At 44.2% G+C, this 21780-nt stretch overlaps 1 protein-coding gene across 1 annotated transcript in view; it reads left to right on the top strand.

Annotated features, from left to right (window-relative positions):
* Positions 1–17812: 17812 nt before the first annotated feature.
* LOC310938077 (non-selective voltage-gated ion channel VDAC2) overlaps positions 17813–21780 on the top strand; it is a 32407-nt gene continuing 28439 nt past the window's right edge. Inside the window, exon 1 of the mRNA XM_083902496.1 lies at positions 17813–17935. The gene's annotated coding sequence lies outside the window, so the exon portion shown is untranslated. The remainder of the gene's footprint in view (positions 17936–21780) is intronic.

Raw genomic sequence — 21780 nt, forward strand, 5'->3', positions numbered from 1 at the left:
AGACTGTGGGGGTCTTGACCGCCTGTGGCCACCTCCACGTGCACAACTCCAACACTACTACCTCCATCATCTGTGCCTATGTGTACACCAGTGCTTTATCCTGTGCAATAGCCAAAAGTATTACTTTTGTCTTACTGAGTCTGTAAACATTTATTTACGCATTTACCGGCAACATGCAATATCTCTATACATATTTCACTGTATTCAGTGTCCATATAAATATATATGATTTATTTATTTTCGTATAGGAATGCATCTGTTTTACCTTTCTTTAACCCCTTGCTTGTTATTGTGTTTTGCACTTTTGCTGTCTGCACACATTTGTCTTAACTGTTTTTTAGCAGCTATGACAAGTGAGTTTCCCCTTTTGGGGATAAATAATGTTTATCTTATCTTAGGAGTATTAAAAGAGATGTAAACTAACTGAAATGTGTATTTTGAATTTTGACTTAGACTGAAGTTAAAGAATATTTTGAATCAGATCCTCTTTCACATAGGATCAATTCACTGAACTTTAACTTTCATATCTGCTGGGTTAATGATTTTAAATTACATTCCAAAGTTATATTAATTTTAAGTTGACGGATGCTTCATCTGTTTGGTGTTTCTCTGAGTTAAAGGGGGACTGATTAGATGGATGGGAAGAACAGGTAAAAAAGCACTCGTCGAGTCTTGGAGACTCATGGGACCAGCTCCAGAGTCTTGGAGACTGAGCTGAGTTGGAGTGTAAGCCCTGTGACTTATTTCATTTTCACATCCCGAACTAATAAGGGAGAGCAAACACGGGACAGATGAAATTGTCTGCTTGATTTTAAACTGTTTGTTTTCTGTAAAGAACTATAAATTGCCAGTTCATAGTGGTTTACTATGAATGCCAATTAGAGTGATAGATGATTGTTTGTATTGAAGTGGTCAGTAGGTTACCATGAAGTTCAGAAAATGTACCAATAACCTAATTTTGAGGTTATATTTCTTGTTGTGCTAATGATTGAGAAATGTTATTTACATTCCTAGACAATTAACAATGTGTGTTGATTAGATCACTAATCTTTGGGTCTTTAACCCTATGCTTTCATATTGTGCTTTCAATCATTTCAGAGTAATGATCAGATCAATACAATACTGTTTTGATAATTTTTCATTGCCAAGGTTAATTTAGTTTATGGTTTTTTAACAGTTCAGTTTATGTTTCCACCTTCCTCCCATTATGCAATGGGGAAATGTTTGGAAATGGAAATGTTTTTATAAAGCAACAAAATGTAAAAAAAGATTTATGGTTTTTAATGGGTTGAACACTACTCTGTAAAATGTTTCATAAAGAAGATGACGACGTTGGATTCCATGCCGCCATGCATCGTATGTGCTAGTAACCTCTCCATGGCTGGTGACTCTCTACTGCACAGACAGTGCATGAGTTGAAGTGAATACGATTGCGCGAAATACATTTTGCAGTAATGTGTTTATGAGTTGAAGTGAATACGATTGCGCGAAATACATTTTGCAGTAATGTGTTTATGAGTTGAAGTGAATACGATTGCGCGAAATACATTTGCAGTAATGTGTTTATGTGTGATTAGTATGATTTTGTGTATGCATTTTCAATTCCCTGCACTACATGTTTCATGCTGATTCATGATAATTGATGTTTTTATTTCTTCAGTTATCTGAAATGTAATGTATGACGATCATTGTATTTCTACATCACCCACCACAGTGTGTAACATCTGACAGATAGAGAAGTTTTCTGTAGGTCTTTTTTCCTCAAAAACATCGAGGTTTGACCATTATAGATCAGAATAGTCAGCGCAGGTGTCTTTTTAACCCTTCTTCTGCATTCTGAGGAAGGTTTTTGGCTCCTGTGTCATGTGATCTGTGACCTCCGCTGTGAGCGCCTGTGATGCTCTGGTGTCATAGGGGTTCTTCTTTCCATGAGGAGACAATTTTGTCTAAAATGTGTCCTTGTTGACCTGGAAGGCGGAATTCATGAGTCATATGGTAGATAAGAGATGGCTAAAGAGGGGTGATGTTATGATTTCTTGATGTCTTGATTACAATGTTTAAGTTCTTTGTATCAGTCATGACTATGTTTAGGATTGATTGTGTTTTTTTGTTAGAAGGGCATTTTTTCCATGCATGCCAGGTGAAGTCCCTGGGTTAAGGGTATTTGATACATGTATTTTAGTGATTTAATAGTTACATGTAATTGATTGGGTTATTGAGGCTCTGTGCTTTCTAGTTTATTGATTGTACAAATCAATAAAAGGGGGATTGTAAGTGAAAAATATTATTCGGCCTTCTCTAAAGTTATCAGCTCCCATTCCTAAGCGCAAATCTAAACAATTCAGGACAGCGCCTGCTGAAACTGTTGTTGTCACATTGACCTCGGTACAGCACTGTTGTCTACAGAATTCGTCTCTTCATGTTTTCGCTGAGCCGGACCGGATTGGGGCAGAGGACTGACGCTACTGCGCAGTCCTCCCCAAGGTCAGCTCCATGTATCAGCAGAGAAAGCACCTTTAAGTATCCTAACTCTGGGACTCACAGGCAGACTGACAGAGGATGCCCAACTGTTAACATACTTGTTTGATGTTCGGCATTGTCTCAGTTCTCCTCAGATCTGAGCTGCTTCCAATAAAGCTTTTCAACTTAACTCATCTCTGACTCCAGGAAACTCCATCTTTGGTCGACTCACTTAATAATCAAATCTCCGCAACAGGGGGGACAGGGCACATCCAGACAGCCAGTGGCAGCTCCAGAGATTTTCTGTTGTAGATGCTATGGGGGTGCTCAACAGAGAGAGAAGGTGCTTTGAATTTTGGGGATTTTCATTTTGGAGGTCTCTTGCATCGGACCACACTTGATATACACAGGCGTACACATCCCCATTAACTATACTGATTCCGTGACTATAAGCATACATATGTAAAAGATACAAGATATAAAATGGGGCAGAGCCCCACGTTAAAATAATACATTGAAAGAATGGCCATATTATTACACTCACTTGGAACACGGACACCTCTTGCATTCAGATGACCACGCATTAACTTGTAGCCGGTGTTTGGATGTATTCTGTGAATTTCACTTATAATATGGTCCAACTCCTCATCATTCACAGTTGAATAGAGGTCTGTCTTTCTGTGCAAACAAAAAACATACATTTTGTAATGTTAGACTTAACATAATATCCTTTCTGCATGGATGAATGAAGTCAGTCAATGAGTGAATTCATAAACTGAAGACTCATAATTTTAGTGTCCATACCTTAAACCGCTTTGTTTCATGCGCCTCCTGATGTTCCTCTTTGACACTCCGGACATCGCTGCAATTTGACCAGCTGGCAATCCACAAAGAACTTGATGCTCCAGGACTGCTCTCGGTATGTCAAACGCCAAACGGCCTGGTCCCTGTGTGTGTTGTGACCAGAGGTGGGTAGAGTAAAAGAATTTACTCAAGTAAAAGTACTGTTACTTTAAGATAATAATTACTCGAGTAAGAGTAAAAAAGTATGCAGTGAAAAGACTACTGAAGTACTCAAGAGTACAAGTACTGAGTTTCTCCGAATTTGTTTTTGAAATATTGTGAGCAACACGATGATTATGATTGTGTGTTGTACATGTAGGTGGCAGATTCTGAGGCCTTCAGGACAGGGGTAGGGGACTATGACATAATTGAAACAGACAAATGCAATGATTAATGTATGCATGGCCAGGGTATAAAATCTAAAAATTAAATGTTACAACTAAAAGTAGCCTGACTAAAATGGACTATGCAATGATGAAACTGTACTTACAGCAAAATGTTATTTCAAAAAGAAAAGAAACAACAAAACAGATGATAGAAATATGACTACACTAGTGTAAGGACAAGAAATTATATCAGAATAAGCCACCCCTCTTTCTATATATTTTTCAAGTTATTTGTGAAGAGGTTAAGACATGTTAAGAGGTTATAAAGTCCAGTTCATAGAGAGGAGTGGTATTTCCTTTTGGCCACAAGATGGAGTATCCACTGAAGTGAGCACTGTTCAGTAGTAAACAAGCACATGTGTGTATGAGAACAGTTTCCTCCCGGTTCTATAGCGGCGCCAAAGAATTGTATATTCTATTTTTTTTTCAGCGTGAGAAATACAACGTGTGGCAGGAATGCGTGACAGAAGCCTGAAAAGCGTGACTGTCACACTCGAGTGATACTTGAGAGCCTTGTTAGCTAAAACCCGGCGTCCAGAGGGTACAGCACAAACCCGGAGACCAAGGGTGAATACCAATTCCTTGCTTAACCCTCAATCTTAACCCTCAATCTCAAAAATGCGCGCTCCCGCTAGTGCAAGTGCTGTCCCGATTCTCAGAAAAATTAAGTTGAGGGACAAGTTTAAGGGCTGTATCGCCCTCAATATTGGGATTTTCCGAGACCACCCTTGGGAGCAAGGGCTACCCAGAATGCATTGCGTGTTTTCACATAAGAAAGATACACAAATTAAGTATTTTCTTTGTCAATAGAGATATATAAATTATGAAAACCATTGTATTATCTTAGTTTAGGCCCATATTATGGATTACTGACGTCATTGTTGCGTAACATTTATTTTTATTTTACGATCTTGTCCTGTCTTGTCAATAGCCGGTGCGCACACGCGATCGTTTGCTATCGTTTACTTTTCAATAAGCCGTGGTGTGCGGTAACTGTCAGCTGAATATGTCCGTGGTTGTGGTATTTGTATGAGTATCATCTTATAACTAACTGACAACCTAATAACTTGACTGAAATAAAATAATAAATAAATCATCGTGACGTAAATGTGTTTATCTTCTTCTTTTTTGGAGTTGACAGACTGGACGCAGCTTTTGCGTTATTTTGCCCCCGCAGTCTGAAGACGTATCTGCATTTAAGGGGTGTCCCATTTCTAAGTGACAAAATAACCCTCAACACTTGGTTTTGAGGGCCAGTTAAGATAAGGGCTGAGCTTGAGGGTTAAGATAGGAATTGGAATTGGCCTTGTGTGTGACATTTTACTAAACTAACTAGACAAACGCATACATACATACATACGTGTGTGTGGGTATATATACACACATGGAGCAGCACTAATTGTACTACTTGTGTGTCCAGCTGCTGGAAGCGAGGAGGGCTGTTTTAACCAAGGATGAAATTGAATTCTGGAGGGGCATCACAATTGACCTGATGTCTGATGAGGAGGATGGAGGACAAACTGTGTTTTGTAATTGTGGGCTTTACAAATAAAATTTGGCGAGGCAATTTCAGGGGGTCCACAGACTATGACAATGAATTTGTTTCTGAAGCAATGAATTGCAATCAGAGTCTCTTAATGTTAAAATGTACAGACTAAGCACAAGATCAGATTGTTGTGTATAATTTGCAGTTTATTAACAATTTACAAAATGAATTTAATATATTTACAAAAATGTTCAATAATTACATAATTTTTTACAAAAATGATGAAAATGCTCTCTCTGGTACTCACTCACTTAATGTTAATGTTGTTAACTTTATACCCGTGGCTTCTAGCAAAACGATCTTTTATCTGAACACAAAAGTGATTTTAAACAGCGACTCATTAGGACTAGTGCTGTCAAGCAATTAATCTAATTTTTAATCTCACCTAAAAATTGCTGAGAAAAGCCCTCAACTTGAGGTATTTTCATTTAAATGCATTATTACATTATTGTGGCAGATCAAAAGATTGATATAACAAAAACGTGGCTTTGTAAAGTAATTTATTGTTTTGACAAACCCATTTACATTCTGCTGTGTTATTATCAAACTCTAAATAATTAGAAAATAGTACAAATAAAAATCATGTCCATATAATGTGGAAGTGTAGTTATTCATTAGAAGTGGTTTTGTTCAGGTGGAAATAAATTGTTTTGATAAACAGCAAAGGTAAGACAACATTTCTGCTTGTATTTCTTGAAAGTCAGTTGTTTTGCTTATTTTGGGGCTGGATCCGTGAATCTTGGTCATAGAGTGATAAAAATGGTACCGCTGGAATATGTGGTTCTCCGTTGTTTACATAATCACGGTGACACTCCGGTGACGCTTTTCAATGTGTGCGCTGTAACGGTGTTTTCTGCTCCTGCTGGTTTGATCCGTCGGTGTTTTAACTGTGTTTCGTGAACATAAGAATGGTTTATATGAGCTTTTAGCTGAGTTTCTGACCTTTCTGTGAGTATGCAGCATGTCTGTTTGTTAAAGTTAGATATGGTTTTATGACGTTTGTTACGCTGGTACCGGGGGCATCTGTAAATTAACACGATTAAAAAGCATAACGCGTTAAATATGACTGTAATTAATTAATCGCAATTAACACGATAATTTAACACCCGTAATTAGGACACACTGTAAAATTTTCTTTAGAATGAGGATTTCACTGTCCATGAAGTTCTTCTTTATCGTTGTGTCGTGTTGATCTTCTGTCCTGTCCTCCTGGCTCAACGCACTCCATCAACGATTAGCGGTTCTCTCCATATATATATGGTCCTCTCGTTCAAATCTTCCTCTTCTTCTTCTCCTAATAATGTGGATTACAACTCTTTGAGGTACATAGCGTCAACTAGTGTACAGGAGGGACTTAGCAGTCAATAGACGTCACTGATTTCAAAATGCAACTTGCTCCTTGTGACAAGAAGTGCTGTACCGTGATATGTCAATCATCTGGGGGGGCACCTGGGGGGTCCAATCAGATTTCAGGGGGGTCCAGTACCACTCCGGCCTCCCCTCTACATCCGCCACTGCGGCTCTGTCCAGCTCTCTCTGTATTTTGTCGTCTTCGACTAAACACAGGACAGTCTGGACCTCGTCATTGGCATGGAATGTGTTACGATTTCACCGCACCTTCTCCTCAATTTTATTATTAGTGTTTTGGTTTTGTTTCTGCTGCTCTCCTTTCCCCACTCTGACTCTGCAGGGGGCGTGGCTGACCCAGTTTCCTCCATGACGTCGGTGATCAACTACACCTGCGCGGCTCCGCCTCAGCTGCTCCGGATGAGCAATCAGCGGGGCTTAAAGGCGGAGTCATTTCTCCTCACCGGCGTCAGATCGTTCTCTATCGTACACTGGTAACGTCATGCTCTACTTTGGTCGCTATACTTACCTGTTCGAGATACTCACCCGCCTGTCTTCCCTCCAGGTCGTCACGTCTCCTGCTGTTCCACGAACTCCTTGGTTGTTCCTGTTTCCCTACGCTCCTGGGATCTTCACTGCCACGTTCTGTGAGTTCGTTCCACACGGGAACACTGCCACCCTGCCGAGCCACCCCCGCAGTAAGTGCAAGGACAATATTTCCTCCTGTCTCTTTACTATCCCCTACCGCTTCCCTCGTTTTCGGGAAGTCGCTTTTTGTTTTCATTTTGTAAATAAATACACTTGTTTTGAAATAGTACTTACCGTCTCCGTCTGCTTCAGGGTCCACGCTAAAACCAATCCTAACATAACGATCTGACCAACATGGACCCGGTGGACATTGACGCCTTTAAACAGGCTATTTCCGCCCAGGGCGCACTCATCGGGCGCCATAGTCAAATGCTCGCTGAAATTACTCACTCCCTCCGTGAACAAGCAGCTAACTCCGCTAGAGCGGCTAATCCTCCCGTAGCCACACCCGCTTCCGCTTCCGCTAACCCGGAACGGAACACTGCTTCTAGTAGCGGTAGGTTAGCCACTTCCGCTAGTTCGCCACAAGAGCCGTTCGTCCCCATTCCTGAGCGTTTCTCCGGCGAATTAGGGAAGTGTGCTAGTTTTTTGTTCCAATGTTCATTGGTGTTCAGTTTACAACCACTCACATACCCCAGTGACAATGCCAAAATCGCGTTTGTGGTAAACTTGTTGTCTGGACGAGCCGCTCAGTGGGCAACAGCGACGCTTTCAAATGCCGCCCCCGCATCTGTTAGTTACGCTTCGTTCACATCCAACCTACATAAGGTTTTCGATCATTCACCTCAGGAGTCCGACATTTCCACCAAACTTATAAACACCGAACAGGGTAATTCATCGGTCGCCGATTTCTCTATTCTGTTTCGCATTCATGCAGCAGAGAGTAATTGGAACGATTCGGCGCTCCGAGCCATGTTTATTAGGAACCTGAGGCGGGAGATTCGAGATGAGCTAGCTACGCGGAACGATGCTTTCGATCTCGATTCACTTATCGCGCTATGCATTCAGCTTGACAACCGCATACAGGAAAGGAATCGGGAGAGAACGGCGAACGTTCGTCGCACAGCTAGTCACATTCAGTCACCCTCACACAGGCCACTGTCTTCGGTTCACACTCCTCTTCTTCCTTCTCCTCTTTCTTCTTCATCTGGTTCGCCTGAACCGATGCAGCTGGGGCGGACTCGGCTCAGTTCCGCGGAGCGGACGGTGAGGATGAAGAACGGGGCGTGCCTGTACTGTGGCGAACTGGGCCACCAACGATCCAACTGTCCAGTTCGCCCAAAAGACTGAGCCCGCCAACACACGCAGGAGTGTTGCCGGGCGGTGCCGTATCCTGTCCTGTCCACAAGCGAGTGGTCCTCCCTGGTCAGCTTCGTTGGGCGCAGCGATCGATTCCTCTCTCCTGTCTGGTCGATTCGGGGGCGGACGATTGTTTCCTGGACCTGCAGACGGCGAACTAAGCTGGGATCCCCACGGTTCCCCTCAAGGAGCCGAAAGAGATCCACGACTTGGACGGCAGAATCCTGGCCACCGTGACTCACCGTACCCTACCCATCACCCTGGTGCTGTCTGGGAATCACCACAAACTGCTACAACTCTTCCTGATCCCGTCGTCTTCTTCTCCAGTCGTACTGGGTCTTCCTTGGTTGGCTCTACATAACCCTCGTTTCGACTGGTCGTCGGGGCAACTTTCCGGTTGGAGCGTGCCTTGCCACTCCCGCTGTCTCCGATCTGCCTTGCCCGCACCCTCGGCCGACCCGGTTCCTGTACCCAAGCCTCCTGACCTATCGACGATTCCTCCAGTCTACCACGACCTCGTGGAGGTGTTTTCTAAGGACCTGGCTCTCTGCCTTCCTCCCCACCGGCCGTATGACTGTGGGATCGACCTTCTTCCTGGGGCCTCCTTACCTTCTCGGCGTATGTACAACCTTTCACAGACTGAACGTTCCTGCATGGAGGAATACATTAACCAGTCGTTGGCCGCCGGACTCATTCGTCCCTCGTCGTCTCCAGTCGGTGCAGGGTTTTTTTTTGTCCAAAAAAAAGACGGTACACTGAGACCCTGCATCGACTACCGGGGGCTCAACGAGATCACAGTACATAATAAATACGCTCTTCCACTCATGGATGCTGCGTTCAGCCCGCTCTGCAAGGCCACGATATTTTCAAAACTCGACCTACGCAACGCTTACCATTTGGTTCGTATCAGAGAGGGGGACGAATGGAAGACTGCATTCAACACCCCCGTTGGACATTTTGAATACCTGGTCATGCCTTTCGGCCTGACCAACGCTCCAGCAGTCTTTCAGCACCTGGTGAACGATGTATTACGCGACATGCTGGACAAATTCCTGTTCGTTTATCTGGACGACATACTCATTTTTTCTGAGTCCGAGGAGGAACACGTCCAGCATGTCCGTATGGTGCTGCAAAGACTGCTGGAGAACAAACTCTACGCCAAAGCCAAAAAGTGCACGTTCCATGCCTCATCTGTCCCTTTCCTTGGGTTCATCGTGGACCAAGGAAAACTGTCACCGGATCCAGCTAAGATCAGCGCGGTGAGAGACTGGCCCACTCCCTCCACTCATAAGCAGTTGCAACGGTTCCTTGGATTTGCAAATTTCTACAGACGATTCATAAGGGATTATAGCAAAGTGGCGGGTCCCCTCACTCGACTTACCTCTCCTCAGCAACCCTTCACCTGGTCCAACGACGCTGACACCGCCTTCAAGAGATTAAAGGTACTTTTTACATCCGCACCTATTCTCTCCCACCCTAACCCCTCCCTACAGTTCATCGTGGAGGTCGACGCCTCCGACACAGGAGTGGGAGCGGTGTTATCCCAACGCTCAGCGGCCGACCAGAAGCTACACCCCTGCGCCTTTTTTAGCTGACGCCTGTCTCCGGCGGAGGTTAATTACGACGTGGGGAACAGGGAACTGCTGGCGGTGATTCTGGCATTACAGGAGTGGAGACATTGGTTGGAAGGTGCGTCTTTTCCTTTTATCATCTGGACTGATCACAAGAACTTGTCATATTTACGGGACGCTAAACGTCTAAATTCTAGACAGGCACGTTGGGCCCTTTTCCTGGGCCGCTTTGATTTCACACTCACCTTCCGACCAGGATCCCGTAATGTTAAACCTGACGCCTTATCAAGGCAATTTTCACCTGACCCACCTTCTCCTTCTCCTGAGCCAATTGTGTCTCCAACCTGCATCGTGGGGGCTGCTACCTGGCCGGTGGAGGAGGCGGTTCGTCGGGCCCAACAGGAGGAACCGGACCCTGGGAACGGTCCACCTAATCAGCTCTTTGTGCCCGGCGCGGCACGGTCGGAGGTTCTGCAGTGGGCTCACGGATCCAAGCTCACTTGTCACCCTGGCAACAACCGCACTCTCCGATTCCTCCGCCAACGGTTTTGGTGGCCTTCCATGCCAGAGGACACGTCGGAGTTCATCCGAGCCTGTCCCGTCTGCGCTAGGGGTAAGACCTCCAACCGCCCTCCAGCCGGTCTCCTGAAACCACTCTCCATCCCTCGCCGTCCCTGGTCCCACATAGCGGTTGACTTCGTGACCGGTCTTCCGCCGTCTCGCCTCAAAACCACGGTCCTGGCGGTGGTTGACCGGTTCTCGAAGTCAGTTCACTACACCCCGCTACCCAAGCTGCCGACTGCCACCGAGACTGGGGATCTCCTGGTCGACCACGTCTTCCGGCTCCATGGGTTCCCCCAGGACATCGTCTCTGACAGGGGTCCGCAGTTCTCATCCCAGGTGTGGAAGGCGTTCTGCTCGGCGTTGGGGGCGTCCGTCAGCCTTACATCCGGCTACCACCCCCAGTCTAACGGCCAGACGGAGAGGGCGAACCAAAGCATGGAGAGTGCCCTCCGCTGCGTTGCTGCATGTCACCCTGCCTCCTGGAGCTCCATGCTTTCCTGGGTGGAATATGCACACAACTCCCTGGTCTCCGCTTCGACGGGCATCTCTCCATTCATGGCTACTCTGGGATACCAACCTGCTCTCTTCGACTTCCAGGAGGAGGAGGTCGCCGTCCCATCCGTCCAGGCAAACCTACGCCGGTGCCACGCAGTGTGGAGGCAGGTCCGGTCGTCCCTGCAACGATCTTCCCTCCAGAGCCAGAGACAGGCCAATCGTCACCGCACCCCGGCTCCTGACTACCAGCCTGGCCAAAAGGTATGGCTATCGTCTAAAGACCTCCCTCTACAGGTCGAGTCCCGGAAATTGGCTCCCTGGTACATTGGACCATTCGTCATTGACCGGATGGTCAATCCTGCTGCCGCCCGTCTGAAGCTTCCCAGGTCCTTAAAGGTTCATCCCACGTTCCACGTCTCTCTCCTGAAACCGGTGGAGGAATCAGATCTGGTCCCTCCCTCCAACCCTCCTCCTCCACCCAGGTTCATCGACGGGGGGGAGGCCTACACCGCCAGGCGTATCTTGGACAGTCGACGCAGGGGTCGGGGACACCAGTACCTCGTCGATTGGGAGGGGTATGGTCCGGAGGAGAGGTCGTGGGTTCCTCGTCACTTCATCCTGGACAAGAGTCTGCTGAGGGATTTCCACCGGGACCACCCCGAGAAGCCTGGTCTAGCGTCAGGAGGCTCTCCTTGAGGGGGAGGTACTGTTACGATTTCACCGCACCTTCTCCTCAATTTTATTATTAGTGTTTTGGTTTTGTTGCTGCTGCTCTCCTTTCCCCACTCTGACTCTGCAGGGGGCGTGGCTGACCCAGTTTCCTCCATGACGTCGGTGATCAACTACACCTGCGCGGCTCCGCCTCAGCTGCTCCGGATGAGCAATCAGCGGGGCTTAAAGGCGGAGTCATTTCTCCTCACCGGCGTCAGATCGTTCTCTATCGTACACTGGTAACGTCATGCTCTACTTTGGTCGCTATACTTACCTGTTCGAGATACTCACCCGCCTGTCTTCGCTCCAGGTCGTCACGTCTCCTGCTGTTCCACGAACTCCTTGGTTGTTCCTGTTTCCCTACGCTCCTGGGATCTTCACTGCCACGTTCTGTGAGTTCGTTCCACACGGGAACACTGCCACCCTGCCGAGCCACCCCCGCAGTAGCTGCAAGGACAATATTTCCTCCTGTCTCTTTACTATCCCCTACCGCTTCCCTCGTTTTCGGGAAGTCGCTTTTTGTTTTCATTTTGTAAATAAATACACTTGTTTTGAAATAGTACTTACCGTCTCCGTCTGCTTCCGGGTCCACGCTAAAACCAATCCTAACAGAATGTTCTGACGCAGAGTTGCCATGTCGAAATATTTGCGCGCTGCTATTTTTTGAAAAATTGTGGAATTGATTCCTGCATCCTTCGCGCTCATGACGCACCCAGTGACGACACTTCTGGCCAATCAGTGGCTGGCAGTTTTGACCAATCAGCGCATAGAACCTGTGCCGCTGATTTGGAACCTCGCCAGTACAAAACAGTGCTTGGTTCCAGGTACTACGGAAACACTCGCTAAACAGTGTTGTGTCGCGCTGTGCCATTGAGAGTCGAGTTGGTGGAAAAGCGCCAGAACCAAAAGGCAGCATGAAACTTTTCCTGAAAGTCTGACCAGGAATGCATGTTTAAACGGGCCACATCCCACCAGTCTCTCGCTGTTCCATGTAGGACATTCCTCACGGTCGCCATCAGCTCGTCTTCAGTCAGAGGATTTAAAGCCAGAAAATCATTACATTTCTCTAGATAGATCAGAGGGTCTGGTTCATCCTCCATCTTTCCAAATGATGGAAACTGCAACTTAACAGGACATTTTGTCCTCAACCGCACCCTGCCTTCAGACAGAACAGGAGAATCCTGAGGAGACTCTATCTGTCTTTATGTCGGATCTTATGGTAGACTGCAGGTGCTGCCTCTGGATCTCTTCCAACTGATATATGTTTGGGGCCTCTTGTGTAGGGACAGTTTTAAGTGCAGGTATGTTGAGGGTTTGCTTCATCGACACTATTTCCTGTGACACTGAATCCATATTTTGAGACACTTTCCATACCTCATGATGCAGGTTGTCTACTGACTGCACTACTGGGGTCATAAATCCGTTGATATCCTTTAATATCTCAGTATGATGATGTACGAATCGCCAGTTGATGTTTGATGCAAATTGATTCCTCAGATAAACATACCCTTGTGCAGGGCTAGATTTAACTGTTGAAAGCGCTGCTAATAAGATGTAGTGATATCCTTTAATAAGGTTGTTATTGTAGTTTGGAGCTCCACTTTGTTGTTCCTTTGTGCCTCCATGAGTGTATGAAATTTCTCTTCTGAAGTTGCTTTTATTGTATCCTCAGTGCCAGCTGCTTTCTCATTAATATCAGTCCTCCCTCCTGAGTGACCAACAGCTCCAACCTGGGATGCTATATCTAGTGGAATGAGTGGCTGAACTAGGGCTGATTCCCCACACAAATCCATATCCAATAAAGAATATGTGGTGTTTTTGGTGTCAGCTTGCTGAATTGAGCCATGTCTTTCTTTCACACCTCTCTCAATATTTGAGTCCTGTGAAAGGACATCCAGTCCAGAAATATCCTCCAAATCCTCCAAGTGATGTTCCTCAGTCTTATCCTGTGCTGAAGCCATTTCCATGAGGGGGGAAATCCAGAGCAGAAGAGGGTGGTGATTATTTTGCCTGTTGCTAGTGCTGAAAGCAAGTTTTAGTGTATCCAGAAATCTGGGGCGCCACTTTTTTAGCGGGTTTGACGTGTTTAAAAGGAAGTGGGGTGCCAGTCAGAGTCGTCTGACAAATAATAATATAACATAGAAAGAAAAGAGCCAAGATTGTGGGTGTTAAAAGTGAGAAAACGTGAATGATCTCTAGGTCAGGGGGGCGGTGATGCCATTATGACAGCCGGTTGCTCAACTGAGCCCAGATTTATTCCCTCGCTTAAGCACAACTAACCCGAGGTTGAGGTGTACCCCGGGAAAACAACAAAACAGCTTGCTAGCGCTCTCAACTCAGCAACATACTCCTCTGCTCTCATGATTTTTACCCCTCTCGCTAACCCAAAAACTCCTCCCCGCCGTAAACACTGTCGTAAAACAAACATCTCCCATATATATGTTTACATATATACATACACACACACACACACACACACCAATAGTGCATGGCCCACATTCTTTCTTATAGTCATCACCTGTCAAAACCACTGCCAGCACTGTGTGTGTGTGTGTGTGTGTGTGTGTGTGTGTGTGTGTGTGTGTGTGTGTGTGTGTGTGTGTGTGTGTGTGTGTGTGTGTGTGTGTGTGTGTGTGTGTGTGTGCGTGCGTGTGCGTGCGTGTGTGTGTGCGTGTGTGTGTGTCAGGAATGCACGTTCAACATGTCTTCAATTGTGTGTGTGGGTTTTTTTTGTGTGAGTGTGTTTAATATGAATGGCAGCAAACAAGCCAGATGTCCAGGACCATTATGATATAATGTTTAAAGTAGAAATACTCACATCATTAGGCTGAGGTTGTGGGTGTGTGGTTGCCATTTGTGGGGCATCCTGAAAGGCCATGGACAGGCTCTCTTCAGCTCTTCTGGAGGTAGATGTCGTCCTGCTTTTTTCCGGCTTAAATTATAATAATAATAGTAATACTGTAATGTCATGTAATAATACATAATACTTTCAATTACAAAAGTATTATGTATTACAAGTATTATTCTTTTTTAAATATTTTAAGCTGCTTCTGGTGTACATTGTACATTGTAATATACAGGGATGAGTATCTCACCCTGCCCTGTGATTGAGTATTTACATTTATGAATGCCAATAGCCTTATGATGATACACCTACTATTTGGAGATGAACCGGGAAGCTGAAGATGGATGGAAAAACACCATCTCTGAGTCGGACAATCTGACCTGTCCTAACAAATTCACCCTGCTTAAAGTGCTCACAGCAAAGCACGGAGGAATCACTTGCAGTGAATCCTTCCCTCCTCAAAGCGATTTCCCACTCCTTCTTCACATCTTTGTCTTTGGGAAACCTTCAAAATAAAATAAAAACGGGAGAGTCTACACAAAAACATTTTACAAATGGAGGTTAAGCTTATTTTCTTCCTTCAAATTTCTTAAAACCTTTCTTCAACAAAACTCATATTTTGATGCATATCTGTTGATAATGAACCAACGCTGCTTGAATTGTGTGTGTGTGCTGTGTGTGTACATAATACAGCCCAATGATATTTAGTTATATATGCTAGTTTTAGCATATTCACGCTATTTCATGGCATAAAATTGCATTAATATCCTGCATATTCCATCACATTTTTTAGGGGGCTCATCTCCGGGTGAACACCGGCAACAAACATAGCGTAGCTAATGTTAGCTGGCTACGATTTCGCTGGTTGACATAAATACAGTACAGTAATATTCAAATCACAAAATACAACCAATATTAATGTCCAATCCTACTTGTGAAAAGTAATCCCTCGAGCCCTGTTTTCAAACGTCCGTCTATTAACGCAGGAATATGCTGCACAATGTTCTGGCATCGTATTGCTTCCGCTGCTCAACCATGGATTCATTATATGAACTGGATAGAGCACCGCCCCTTCGCTTCCGTTCATTCCTATGAAGCTGCTCACTCAGCGCATACGCCAAAAAAGTTTTTGACTTCCGTGTTTATTTCCGGGTTATGGGGCCTATAGAGCATGCGCAGTAGTGTCACTACTATAATGTCTCTCGGCTATGTGAACGAGCCGTCAGCGTTATCGACTTGCTCGGCACGTACATGAACAGCGAAAGGCATGATGGGAGTACGCTACTGACGTGTTCTAGCGGATTTCATGAATACCGCTGTCATGTTAACTTCGGCTTTAAACCATGGATTTGTAAATAAATGCAAAACCAACGATAGCGAAGTGAATATAGTAAGCTAAAAAGTACAATGACGGAGTTAAAGATTAAAACGATCAATAAAAATGGTTAATTTGGGTTAGGTGACTATTACTTTATATGTGTTACAGGAATCATGTTGTTTTTGTCGGTCACAGCTCCACAGTCCACACCGTCGTCAGTGTCACGATGTCCAGGACTGAACACAGCGATAAAGTGCAGCATGTCAGTCTCCTCTCCTCAATGAATCCACACAACAGCTCGTTAATACATCGATAATACATTTTAAAATTAAAGTTAATGAGCGCCGAATAAAGAACTAAAACCTGCTTTGTCATAATATTTTAAAAATGTAAACGAAACCCCCTCACTGTGTTCATTTATTCACATTTCTCATGAAGTTTTCATGTCCACAGTTTCACTGACAGTAGCGCTGTTCCCGAGACGCCACATGACCGCGCTTAGCTGTGCTCGTACACGTCACTCTGAGAAATAAGATTTATCTGGGCTTTTTATGACCTTTAGGAATGTTTTTCAAACATGAAACTCCATGAATTAAAAATATTTAATATAAATATTTATAAAAGCCCGTGTCCATGTCTCGAGGTGTCCTGTGGACACTTATACATGCGTCTCTTTTACTATTGTGGTCAATGGGAAAATTGCTTTTTGGGCTCCATGGGATTTTTTGTTGCAGTACCCACAGTGGCCACCATGCAAAAATTGTCTTCAAGGCAGAGGGGGCGGTGGGTGCTCTATCCAGTTCATATCATACATCCATGTGCTCAACTAATAGTAGAATGACCAAGATGGTCCCTGATGGCGGCCGCATTTCTTGCACCCCAGCAGCCATTGCGGCGTCTACTCTTTGTATGTCTATGGTCTATACAGGCTCCGATAGAAACATGGTGTCTCGCTGCTAACAGTGGCAATGGCCTGTGACCATGTTTTTTTAAATGACTTTTTCAAACACTACGAAAATGAAACAAAAACTATTATACAGCGACTAGATAATGCAGAAGCACATAATATGTATAAAAAAGTGGATTTTGGGTCATATAAACGCATGAATACTACACAGTGTCCCTTAAAGATTTCCAGCCTCCCTCAAATCTGAAGTATGAATATGGCAGAATATAATAACCCTTTTATGTATCAAGGAAGATTAGTATTCCTTGGCTTAAATCATTGTTCTGTGTTTTATTATAATCATAAGCAATTAATTAAAGGCAAAAGTACAAAATCGTTCAATGATCAGACATTTTCAAGTAAAAAAAGTAAAAAGTATCGGTATCGGCAATACTGACCCTGTAATTACTTGGTATCGGATCGATACCAAAATTTGCAGTATCACACAGCCCTAGCTTTGAGATTTTCCCACTCTGGGAGACATTTTCATTTTCATACAATTTCATGTCCTAAAAATGCCATTTCTGTGAGGATGGAACGCCTTTCTGACAAAAACAAGTATGTGTATTAACCTGAACCTGTTTCTGTGCGGATGGCCCCTCAGTCTGATAGTTTTGTGTGGCAGATGAGAGGCACAGCATACAACTAATATATTTCTGTTCATGAAAAGCAAACAACAAGAATAATAACAAAAAAAGTAAAGCGCCTTATTGTCAGGTCAAATGTAAAAATTACCAACATGGATAATGCCTTTCACGTTCCCAAATGCATTACAGAACTTCGGAGATCTCAAAATGAGCAGGTTTTGTTTAGTTGGTGGGAGATTGTTATCTTGTTTTTGCATCAACTCTTTTTGCTCTTCGAACTCGCTCCGCGCATGCGCAGTGTGTCTACTTCGTTGTGCCCTGTCCTCTGTATCTAGGCTAGTTGTCATCTAACTCACGGAGCAACATCACCTGTCACTCTGGTCAGGCTCTGCTGCAGACTTCCCCCCTCTGTGTGAACACCTTTGCGCCGTGAGTAACCGCTGCTGGGGAATGTGAAACACAGCGTTCAGGCTAAAGTTGATGGTTTGCTCCTTTGCGTTTCTTTTCAACGTTAGCCTCAAGGCTAGCATGTAGACAGACGGTGTATTATGTAATGATGTGCAACCACAGTTTAATCCGTGGAGAATTCCGTAACTGTACTCACTGATGCACAACAGCTTTATTAGCTTGACTAATGAGGGTGTGTGTTTGCTGTTAGCCTTTAGTGATGATCATATTAGTGTGTCAAGTAAGCTAACGGTCCACCCCCAACACACACACACACACACACCCCGCTGTCGCTGATCCATCTGTTGTCCTTTGTTCCTGCAGGATATATATTCACTCAGAAACGCTTCTTTTTCTTACCCACAGTTATTTCGTATTAGACAAACATGCAATAACAGTGCAGGTGATTCTTAAGAGCTCCTCTCTGCCTCCAGGATGAGCTATAGGGCCCTTTGCCTTCTTAACTTTCTCAACCTTTCATATTCTTGACCACAGCCTATTGATCTTCTGCTTTCACATCTGCCATGTGTGTAGTGTTGTTTTTCTAAATTTTTCATTCCATATATGCATTTTGTATTTGTGTATGCATTTCTTTCTAGTATATCTCAAACACTATTGAATTAAAATATTAATGCTGTCAAAACAGAACAATGCATTCACACCAATACACCAACATTTTTTATTATTCACTTTTCATTTTGTTATTATGTGCCCACATGCCACTTTACAAGAGTACCCATATGTACAGCTGTATGTATGATGTATATTGGGTAATTCCATTTAGTGAGATGACTGGATGGGGGTCAACGAGAGCGGTGTCCACTGAAGTGTAACTTTGAATTAACACACACTCATCAAGCTGACAGCAGTGCAACTGTTTGACAACTGTAGCTACTCCTGTTCAACAAAATGGCCATGATTTGTACAGCTGTCTTGATTTTTCTGTTTATTTTCTTCTCCTTCGATGTCAACACCAATAAATAATAAGACACCGTGAAAGCTATAAATACAAAACATAAAAGTACATATGAGTCCATTGAGGCTTATCTTAACAAACCGAAAATTAAATACAAATACTCAGAGTCATCTTTGACAATAACCTCTCCTTCAAACACCACATAAAACAAATCACCAGAACTGCCCTTTTTCACCTCAAAAACATCGCCTGACGCCCATCACTCTCTTTCTCCGCTGCTGAAACCCTCATCCACGCCTTCCAGGCTTGACTACTGCAACACCATCCAAAACCTTAAATAAACTCCAGTACATCCAGAACTCTGCTGCTCGTCTGCTCACTCACACCCGCTCCCGTGACCAAATTACCCCTGCCCCTGTCCAGAATCATCCTCCTCACACACAAAGCCCTCCAAAACCAGGCCCCTTCCTACCTCACTGACCTGCTCCACCGCCACAACCCATCCCGTAGCCTCCGCTCATCCAACGCAAACCTCCTGTCTCCACCACCCAGGACCAAGCACCGAACTTGGAGCCTTCTCTGTCGCTGCCCCCGCCCTCTGAAACTCTCTCCCCATACAAATCCGTGACTCGACCGACCTCTCTACTTTTAAATCAATGACAAAAACTCACCTTTTTAAAATTGCTTTTAATGTTTAGTTTAGTCTGATGTGGTTTTAGTGTTTTTCTTATTATTTGATGCTGTTTTTACTGCTTTTATGATCTATTGTAAAGTGTCTTTGAGAACTTAGAAAAGCGCTTCAAATAAAATGTATTATTATTATTATTATTGTTATTATTATTATTAATAATAATAATAATAATAATAATAATAATAATAACAATAATTAATACAAGTACAATTACCGTGTGCACCTCTTGAACACAGTGCAGAAAACTTCAGAACTCATAACCTCTTGCCTCCATGACAGTGGTCCCGCTTCTGACCCACAATCCCTCAGTTCAACCTCAAACTGACCCCAGTCATGTGACCATGCACTTCAAAATAAAATGATCTCACTACAAGGTATTTAAGTCACATTAAATTATTATACCAACATGGAGACGAGGGGTCAATACGATCCACAGGGAGATCAAAAAACATGTAACTGTTTTTAAATGACGGTTCCAGCGTGATGTCACCCAATCAGGGAGTTTTTGGAGCATCCTCTGATTTTCTTTGTAGTCATTTAACACCTGAAGACCTTTAATGTGTGGCATAGCATTGCTGCAGGCAGTCAGAAAATCACTGTATTGTCTGAGTTTAATAGAATCTCGTGAATTGATCTTTGGCCAATTGTTCAGCTTTTCTCTATATGCACGCTGGCTTACTAAAGGATGGCCATATCGTGCATTCAGTGCCTCCCATGCTTGATTGTAAGCTTCTTCATCCTTCCTGTAGAAGCTTCCTTCCAGCACTGATTGTGCTTCACCACTGATGTACTTCTGTAGATAAAACAACCTGTCAGCTGGATTCGTGCATCGCCGTTCTATCAATGCCTTGAAACTAGTACTCCACTCTAAGAACTTAAGCGGGTCTCCTGAGAACACCGAAGGCTCTGGTGCTGGGAGTCTAGTGAGAGCCATTGTGTCATGTAAGGCTTGTACTAATGAAACTTCATTGTTAGCAGGGCTCGTTAGTTCATTGTTTTAGATTTGATGTAATTGTTTCTCTTTGGTCTCTTTTTTAATAGACACAGGAGGACAATGGTTCACCTCACTGCATACAGTTCCAGGGGCTTCACCTGAGCCTGCTTCAGAATAAGCCTTCATCTTAGCAGCTATCACTTGAAGATCGCGCTGATTTTCTAGTCTTTTGAGTTCCTGCCTTTGTGTAGCGATTGCCTCCTCCATTTCCATTTCTGCCCTTTTTGCGGCATATTGTGCAACACAGTCTGCTCTTTTTGCTGTGATGCTTTGTTGTTCTGATGGACATCTTGAGTGGTGGCTACCAACATAAGATTTAGGGTTTGAGGTGCTAAATATATTCTGGGAATACTCTCTGTCAAGTACCATGTGCAATCTTGCATTTTCTGCCTTAGCATCAAACACCTCTAGCCCCACTTCACTCATGCGTACTTTCATTAGTGCCATTAGATGTAATGGCAGTTACATCTTAAAGGCAGTTACTGCTGTGCAGGAATCCATTTTTCGACTGATATCAGTAGAAGTTGCAGACACTACTCGAATATTTCTGTATGCATCTTTCACTTGAGTTTCTAGCTTCTCCACAGCATCCATCATGTGACACAAGTCTTTGTCGGAACACTCATCTTTGAGTGAGGAGCGTGTAACTTTAATTTGTCCTTTCCACTTGTCATACAGTATGTCAAACTTACTCTCTTTTTGAGAGGCCTCCTGTTGCTTCAACTCTAGCATTTTGGGGGGTAACCTTCTATCTCGTGAGGATTTATGGGGTTCAACTGTGCTGGTGCAGGTAGGCTCCTTTAGTGATACACTTTGAATGTGTATTTTAGCATGTATGTGTAAACTATTCTACACTGTACTACTTCATTTTAGGCTCAAAAACATGACTATAATGTCCATTATTGACCAACAGAACAGCGATAATAAAAATGAGGGGGAAAAAAGCGGACTCTCCGGTGGAACGCATGTGTCGCCACTCGCCAGTCGGCTCAGGTTTTTGAACCTGCGCTCGTTAGGTGTACACCAGAGTGAAGTACAGTGATCCTGACTAGAGGAGATGCCGTCTTCATTTATGTAGCGCTTGTGTTATGTCCCCCACCCCCGTCCTAATCTTAAGAGCAACCTCGTTTGCACTGCACGCACACACACGCTTGGACGCGCACAGCCACTTGAGAGAACGAGCCGGTGACGCGCGCACCATCATCTGAGAGCGCAGGGAGCCTGGA

This window comes from Microchirus variegatus (genome assembly GCF_963457635.1).
Source record: "Microchirus variegatus genome assembly, chromosome: 16".
Classification (NCBI taxonomy): Eukaryota; Metazoa; Chordata; class Actinopteri; order Pleuronectiformes; family Soleidae; genus Microchirus; species Microchirus variegatus.